The sequence below is a fragment of the Electrophorus electricus genome, chromosome 14, assembly GCF_041902795.1.
Source record: "Electrophorus electricus isolate QZ-2024a chromosome 14, ASM4190279v1, whole genome shotgun sequence".
Taxonomy (NCBI): Eukaryota; Metazoa; Chordata; class Actinopteri; order Gymnotiformes; family Gymnotidae; genus Electrophorus; species Electrophorus electricus.
Genome location: NC_137510.1, coordinates 12,503,167 through 12,512,418, shown reverse-complemented (window position 1 = coordinate 12,512,418; position 9,252 = coordinate 12,503,167).

Below are 9,252 nucleotides of genomic sequence, written 5' to 3'. Positions count from 1 at the left end.
TTTACTAACCTGGACTACTAACCTGGCATTAGTACTTCAGGTAATTCAAATGAGCTGTAGAAATCAATGGAAGCCTGGGCTTCCTGTAACTGCATAGTCCTAGAAAGGTTTTTTTTCCCCCAGGAAAATGAGCTCCTTGTATGTACATTATGGCTTTATGGTCTTTTAAAGTGAAGATAAAAACACATACTCATAATGAGAAAAAAGAAAAAAACTCCAGGTAAAAGGGCATTCATCAATATATTGTGGCATTATACTTATTATATAATCTGGATTGGCATAATTCATTGCTTCATCCATTAGTCTTGAGTCAAATCTGTGCAACACATATAAGACAAAATACTGCAAAAATATATGACACATATTATATTAGTAGTAGTATATTAGTACACATATTATCTGAGTTAACACAGTAGAGCCATGACTAACTAGTTGTTCTTATGCTATATGTAAGAGATTAAGACTTTGACCTCTTTCAGTGGTTAAAGGTTGTTGGATCTTAACAGCTGTTGCAGAACTGATCGGAAGGCCTGGATGCCCCTCAGGCTGGTTGTTTTTGAAAGCAAATCTAGCACTATCTTCATCTTCTCCACAAATCCCATCACTCCTCTCTGCCTCAAAGGCCTCATCCCTGAGATTATCTGGATGCAGCTGCTTGACCATGTAATTCACAGAGAGTGAGTCCTGCTCCAAATTCAGTCTGACCACTGAAGTTCTCATGCTCCCCCAGTCTCCCAGCAGAGTCTCTAAAATGGTGTAAACAGCTGAACAGCTGACGATGTCTGTGGAGAAACAATACCCCCCTCTCTCTCAACCCCTGTTCCCTCAGGCCTTATGGTGGACGGTGGTGCATAAACCATTGGCAAGAGGTGTCTCTCAGTGGGAAAAATAGATCTTACCCAGTAACAGAGTGAGAGACAGATGTTTGTGGTCTCATGCAACAACAGTGTAATCTAGTACCCCCTCCCTGAATTAATGTTGATTTTGGTATGATAACCATTGATGATATATCTAAAATTCAGATTTGACAGACCGATTTATTCAGAGCCCTTTGTTAGGGAGATGCTCCTGTGCCTCTTTGTCTGAAGTGCAGCTGAACAGGAGGAATGGGGTATATAGAGTAAATTATGCACAACAGTCTAACCTCACTGTCAATCACTGTCTTGTGACACACATCAGATAAGACTTAGAGAAAAGGCATTTGACTTTAATTCATTATATTTCTATCTCAGTGTAGACTTCCTGTCATGATATGACAAGGTTCATTAAAAGGTTGACATGCCATACAAAGGTTTTTATTTATAATTGTGTTTTATTTTGCTCATTCTATAGACCCTCCATTTTTGTCCCCCCCCCCCCCAAAAAAAAAAATCGACACCAAACTCAACAAAGGTCGTAAGGTCATGTGAATGGCAGGTCTTAATAGCTTAATAAAAAGGCTAAAGCAAGTCCTTGGGTAAGAAACAAAATGAGAAATATTCCAAGTTCACATTCAGATGTCTAGAGAATTATTCTAGCATGAAGGCATTCTGACAATAGCCCTTCAGTGGAAGCAGAATGCAGCTCATTGCCTTGTCCTTGGACCCACTCCTGGATGGGCACCAAGCCTGCTATTGTGTGTAAAGCAACACCACACACTCATGCTTCCTGAGGAAATGTCATACCAGCGAGGTAATTGCTTATTTCATGGCAACCTCTCATTGATTGACATTCCCTCTTTGCTTTGTTCGAGAGACATACATGTTGATTCTTTGTGCACGAGTCATATGTAGCAGTGGTTTTATTCATTTCAACAAAAGATGTCTTGGTACTGGCAAAGCAATCACCCAGTGCTAAAGTGGAAAATGACTATATTCTATATCTGTTTTATCCATACAAATAAACCATCTTAAAAATAATAATGACTACTTATGTACTCCATTAACAGGAGTTATTAACAAAAGGAAATCCTAACCAAGGATTCATAATTCATCGGTTAATAGGGAAAATGCATGTACATGTGAGTGAATGCCATGCTATTTAATTTAGATATTTTTGGAAGCAAGAACTAGAATTAGTAAATATAATTTTTTCATTATGATATCCTCTTATCCATCTTACCATGCACAATCTATAATGGTACATTTACACTGTAGTGAAAAGAGGTGATGTTCCTCCCACCTCTCATTCATTTCTATGGAGAGTGGTTGTGCATGGAGATTATGGGAGCAAGCTCATTGCATACCAAATGAAGAGAGCATTGAAAATTTTAGCTTTCCTCAACTTTATGTGAATGAAAAGGTAGTTTCATTAGACTACAGCCAATTAACACCATGTAGGGCATTTCGTCATGTTAAACCACAAGATGAAATCAGTATTATGATAAGATAAAAGAGAGGATTATCATTGCTGTGTTGGGTTTTACTGTACATTCCAACATGACTGTAGGAATACAGAGATGTATTAAAAAAAATAAAATGAAGCATGAAAGTAGGTGTCTGAAACAGTTGCCATTCCTGGACTGATAAACTTGCTTGTGTTTCAATCACATGCCCCCAAAGTAGTCATTCAGGAGATGAAAGAAGAGTTTCACTTCACTGTAAATGTAGGGTAACGTTTTCCTTGCTCCACGGCTTGGGCTATCACTGCAATAGAGCGAATGTGTTATATGTTTTCTACTCTTAGGGACAGTGCTGTATGAATCTTGGTCCCCTGTAACTATGGAATATCAGCAGATATGTAATTCCAGTATTGATTTCACACTGCAGATTAATGCTGGCCTCCTCTGGGTCTCCCTGTTTGCCTATTGACAAGCTCCTGAATGAATGTGTTAAACTTAACGCATACTCCATCCCCAGTCACCATGCTAACCTCCCCCTGACCAACATCCAATATCTTTGCTGTACGAGGCTCTGCTTGTCAATAAAACAAGTGAGCATGAAGCCTTCACCACCATGGGGTACCAAAACCTTTCTTGCACAGTCCTTCTTAGAGTTGTATTGATCTAAACTAGTTAAACATTTCCTAAAGTAATCAAATTATCACTTACACCGTGCAGCCACAGTTTCTTTGTTCTCTGTGTTTGTGTGTGTTTGTATATATATATATATATATATATATATATATATATATATATATATATATATATATATATATATATATATATATATATATTGACCCACACACCTTCATTTTTATGAATGAGCACAAAGGCTTCAACTTAAGGACCCAAGCATTCACACACAAGGTCACTTAAAACTAAGTGACTGCAAGCTATTAGCCCTTGCGCAGACTATCAGTAGCAGAGTGTATGTGCCACATGCTTTTTCAAGGTGGCCATATCTTTGCTCATTACCCATCCAATGTGTTGAAGGCAGCCGGAACATTGGCCTCCATAATTTATGGCAATGAATCCCATGGCTTCACTTTGTTCATTTTAACAAAGCTACATCAATTATGCATGAGATTTATTTCAGGTCAGAAATGAATTATAGCGGTTTTGTTTCGGTGGACAGCCACTCCTGCCCAGGTTCATCTGCTCCATGATGATAGAGAGTAAGTATGAGAGAGAGACTGTTGGGTAATGGTTGTCCATCCTGGAAGGGAATAGTAATGAAGAAAAGAATAGACAATTCATTACATTTCAGATGTCAATTAGTGAAAGTAACCCTCACATAGATGCCTTTTTTGACCTGAAGGATTAATAGCTTTCTTAAGCCATTTTTACTATGTTCTTTTTGCGTGTTAGAGATTTAGAGGACCATGAGTTTATACTGAAGGATGCTATTTTGAGATATTTGAGTTTCATCATGTTATCCGGTGAGTGTTGAACTCTCACAGCAGGAGAGACTTTGATCTTAACTTTGATCTCACTTTTGCTACTGTACACCAAAGTATGTTCAACATTTGTCTTTATTTACTTAAAATAATTGTCATTTAATCTTTATCTCTCTTTTGCTCTCTGTCTCTGTCTGTCAGAACCATGTTGCTCTGTAAACTGTGAATTGTTAATATACTTCAGTTCAAACACAGGTCATTTGTATTGCCGGATCAAAAAGTTGTCTCAAAGATCGCTGTTTATAATAAAAATCATATGCTGACTGTATGATAAAGGTTTTTTAAATATATATTTTAAATATGAAAATCTACTTAAATACAAAATAGTATATTATGGAATTATCAAAGTATTTTCTCAAGACATGAGGATAATATTGTTAAAATGAGTCTTGATGTTATCACAGTTCCTCAGATGATTCATGGGGCTGGGGGTGAGGGGCAATTTCAATTTTCTCACTGTTTGCTAATAACCACTATCAAATTAATTACATTTTAATTGGCCTGTTTATCTCTTTTGGTATCTCTCACTAATTTATGAGGCACCATTAGTTAATAAACAATAAAAATCTGATTACTCTAGAGAAAGGTCTGTTCTAGAAACAGCTAGTGATGGGTAGAACAACTGACTCCATTCGACCTATTTCTCTAGAGGGATGGCTCTTTGACATACAGGCATCTGTTTCTCTACCAGACATTAGGGAATAACACCTTTGTTTGTGTATGTTTGCAGTAAAATGCAAGTACCAAGCAGAAATCTAACACAACTTCACAACAATTTAATCTCTAACATGACCTCACAGTTGCATGATGTAACCCCCTTTTTTCTCACAAGATTGCTCTCATTGAAATGCTTTGCACCATCTGTATAAATTACACATAAAAACACTCTAGCCATCTTCCTTTGAATTAATTCGAATATAATAGTGATGTAGAGAAATTGGACAAAGTTGTGGGTAAACTGTACACACATGCACACCCCCCTCCAAGACACATATACACACCAACAGTACACCCCCTCTCCCCACAGTGATGTATGGTCATTATAGGCCAAAGAAGTCAACACACAGACAAGCAGATACAGCAAAAGAGAATCCATAATCCTAATCAAATATCACCAGCAACAGGGTCAGACAGTGGACAGGACGGATTAGTAGGGACAAGGGCAACAAGACTAAAGGCTTGGAAATGTGCAATAGACGGGCAAGACTACATAGAGCTATATATACCTGCTTTAATGAATCCATAGCTGGAGCAGAAACAGAAGAGAGCCAGTCAGCACAGGAATAGTCTAAGTGAAGTTTCCCAGGGGGGAGATTTCATGGCACATACAAAGTGCACATAACCACACTATGTATGTGTGTGTGGTTGTATGTGTACCTATATATCTCTGTGTTCATTTCCTGTGTGTTAATGTTTAATGTGTTATAATTATTCCAAAGGGTTTCTGAAGCTCTATATCCCACTGGTAATCTGTGTGCTTCTGTATTTCTCTCAGATGCTATACACAAAATTTAAAAATCTTGAACAGATGTGGTGTGCATATGAATATTTGTTACCATCATCTACTATGCTCTGTTGCAATTCCCAACTGTGTGGGGAAATCATGCAATGTAGAAAGTGACCACAGAAGGTTAAATTTCTAGCCCTTACTCTCTGCTTCTCTTGCTAAGTTGTAAATTGGATGTGTCAGTATCGACCACCCTCCTCTCAGATGAAATTGCTTTCCTGACTGATAGGAGGTACAGTCCTATCAGGAAGAAACAACATTAATGACCTTATCAATGCAAACGAGCCTTATCAGAGTGCAGGTGATCAGCTCCTCCTTGCAGGTGTAAAAGGGAGCAGGGCTGGCTCTTGTTGCACCATGAATTTCTGTACCAGTGGAAATTTTGCCTTATGACTGTAGGGGGCTTATTGTTTATTAGACTCTTTTGATGCTAAATTAGCAAAAGCAAATATGCCAATCTCTTTCAACCCTTTGAATACTGGAATATTTGGTAGAATTGCTTTTTGTAATAAAAAGTTGTCACTTTGTGTATTAAAAAAAACCATCTACAATATTATAGGATGCAAATGATTGAGGTACTCTTGAAGGGTTGTAATCAGGCATAAGAAATACTTGAAACATCTAACAGTGTTTTGATGCCAAGGCCCTAGTAAAACCTTTCCTTGGAATGTTATCATACAGGTGTTGAACTGTGGGACACTGAACCAGTCTTCAAGGGAAAAAAGTGCCTCCAGTTATCTGAGGAACAAACTTTGCACTCTGCACTCTATAACCAGTGCAGATGATGTTTAGATCTTGTGATTATGGATTGGGGAGATAAGGGAACACATATTACTTCATGGCCTTCATGAATCGACTCTTGAATTTGTTTTTGTTTATTGGGACGTTATCATCCTGCAATATGGGAATATTATGAGGGAGTGATGTTTGTACCATAGGGTTTGCCAGGTCCTGACCCCATATACATTATATAGCTATGCAAAGTAATCATCTGTCTTAACAAATCCCTTGAGATGGTTTTTAATGGTTTGTATTGGCTGGTTAAGATTATGTAATAGAAAATTAAGGTTTAAAAATGCAAACGTGTCTTGTGACTAAAAATAGAGAATAAAGGGTTTTTAAAAACATTTTAATGTTTTTTTATATTCTCTATATAGTTACTCACTTGGCCATTTGTTAACCCATTTCATTTAAGCAGCTTTATATGTCGGTACTCTGTTAAAGACAGGCAGGATAAGATGGGACAGAGTATAGCACATTGACCCCTAAGGACACTATCTGATGAGAGTGTAAAGTCACAAATCAGATGGCTTACAGTCTTTCCACTATTTTTCCATATGAGCTGTCTTTTGGTTCCTTCATTAACTTCAAGACACTTCAAGAGTGAAGTGGTATTGAGTAAAGAGCATCCACAAATGCAAAACCTATCACAAACACTTAGCATTGGTAGGTCCTCCTGATAATATCCCCATATCTACAGCCTGGGTTGTGTCTCAAAGAGAGCCTGAAGCACAACTGCAAACAGTTCTAAAACGAGTATCAAATGATGGGTTTTTGGTTTGATCGATCCCCCCCCCCCCCCCCCCCAAAAAAAAAACAGCACATACTGATGAACTCCTATTTACATAACAAATGAGGGGCTTAAGTTACTGGGTAAGGCATGCTGTCAGAGAATGTGTCCCAAATGATAGAATGTTTGCTCAGGATATTGCTGCATTTGATTTTCTGCACTCAAATATTGATGAAAACCCACTTTGGTCACCATGTCCAAAAAGATCAACATGGACATCAATACTGAATATGTTTTGGTAATACAGTTTGATAATGAATCTACAACAACAACAACAACAATAAGGCATTTCCTGTTTTCTGAACTTTGATTATGGATTTGTCTGTGATTAATCCTGTGTGACCTGATGCCAGTTAGATTTACCTGAGTACCCTGCACTTACCTCCATCCAGCACTGGCTTTTTAACATTACCATCTGTTCAAAGTGCTAATAGATATATTCATTTCTTGCATACAATATGGGGCATCTGTCTAGACACAAATTAAATTTTAACTTGTGCTAAATTACACAGACTCTTTGTATGTACATTATGCATCTGTTTCATTATAGACTCATTAGCATATCTATTTTAGAAAATATGTATTATATTTTATATTGTTAAACATGATATATGTTAATATAAAAATGGTAACTCTCCTAAGTAAAAATGCATTGATGTAACTATTTGCCAAATTCTTCCAACTGATGGTTAGTAATCTCATGCACTAAACATTTGGTCAGTCCAATGGCAGCCTCTGCACAGTGACCTTCATCACCTCCCTTAACCATGACTCTCCTCTGCAGCATAATGGCCTTACCTCTGATTCCATCTGTGCTGCTGACTGGAAAAAATAGTTTATCAAATATCTGAATGATGTAAATAACAAAAAAAAGAGAGAGTACATTGTAAGAATGCCCAAGTCATCTGATTACTGTTACATAATTCTGTGTCTGTGCTTTACCAGACATCATGTCTATGTAAAATTCCAACACGATTTTCTGCAAAGGTGTATTCTAGTCATATGTGGGCATCATATTTATGGGCATTGCAGGGGTAATGCACTAAGATGTGAATTTAGTATAGAATTCATAAAGTCCCATATATTTGCAATCTTACTGAACCGAGGTAGAGCCTAATTTTTATGCATTAAGGAATTTAAGTTGATTTTTTACAGCTAGCACATAAAAATGAATTTCTGCTTTTTATAAATAAGGTTTATTATGAGTTATGAAGGCTTACATTTTTCCCAGTAGGAGTTTAAAGAGGACAGGAAAAAAGGGTTTTAAATTAAAACTAGAAGTGATGTTGTTCTCTCTATGATTATTAATGATGGGAAATAATTATTTTAAAAATAATTTAATAAAGTATGAGTTGAAAAACAGTGAAGTACTTTAAAATGTTTTTTACATTTTGATGTAAAAGTAATGATCATGTCTGTATGAATGTTCTAAATAAAGGTAGAATTACTCTTGGAGCTTTATTTTGTCTAATTGCAAAGTTTTTAAGGCAATTAGACTTGTTATCTATCATTAAAGCAAACAAGGGTTGCTTACATTCAAAAAGAAATAAATATCAATCACCTTGATGCAAAAACCTATCTACCTCCACTTTTCACCTACTAACATTTCACATACATCATAAATCTAATTTTAAAAAATAGCATTTTGTATCTCATGATTTTAGCATTCTGTAATGTTCAATATTTCACAGGAACACACTTTACTGTGTATATTTAATTTGGACCAAGTGCCCTTGTTGCAATACTGTGTGCACTGCACATACACGTTTGGATTTATTCTTGTAATGTTCCTACTTGTGGAGATGACCCTGTCTGTCCTCCATACAGCACATTGTTGATTCATAAGCCTTTCTGTCCTCCTTACTGAATCATAGCATTGCCTGGAATCTTTGCTCCGAGAAATATACCAGTCACAAGTACATACGTGTTTGTGTATGTGGGTGTAAGTTTATGTGTGAACATGTATGTGGAAGAGTCTTTTGTTGAATTAGAATTATTGTTGTTATATTGTACACACCAATGTATTTATACAATGACCTCCAGATTTATTTATTTATTTATTTATGGGCACCATTGGAAAAAGTAAGAAAAAGAAGCTATGCAACAATATCTTTGATGTTCTTTAACTTTTATCTTCCAGTGAAAATATGACATAAATCATGCCTTTCAGTGAGGATAAGGTATTCAGAAGAAAAAATATAGAATTCTAAAACAACATTATTTCTCAAAACCCCAATTATTACCACCCCTAGAAATTTCAAAATGAAATGTACTTATATTCAAATTCATATTCTGCATCTGCACACTTTAGAAATTTTTTTTCTTTAGAATTTCTTAAGTGGTCATCCATTACATCCAT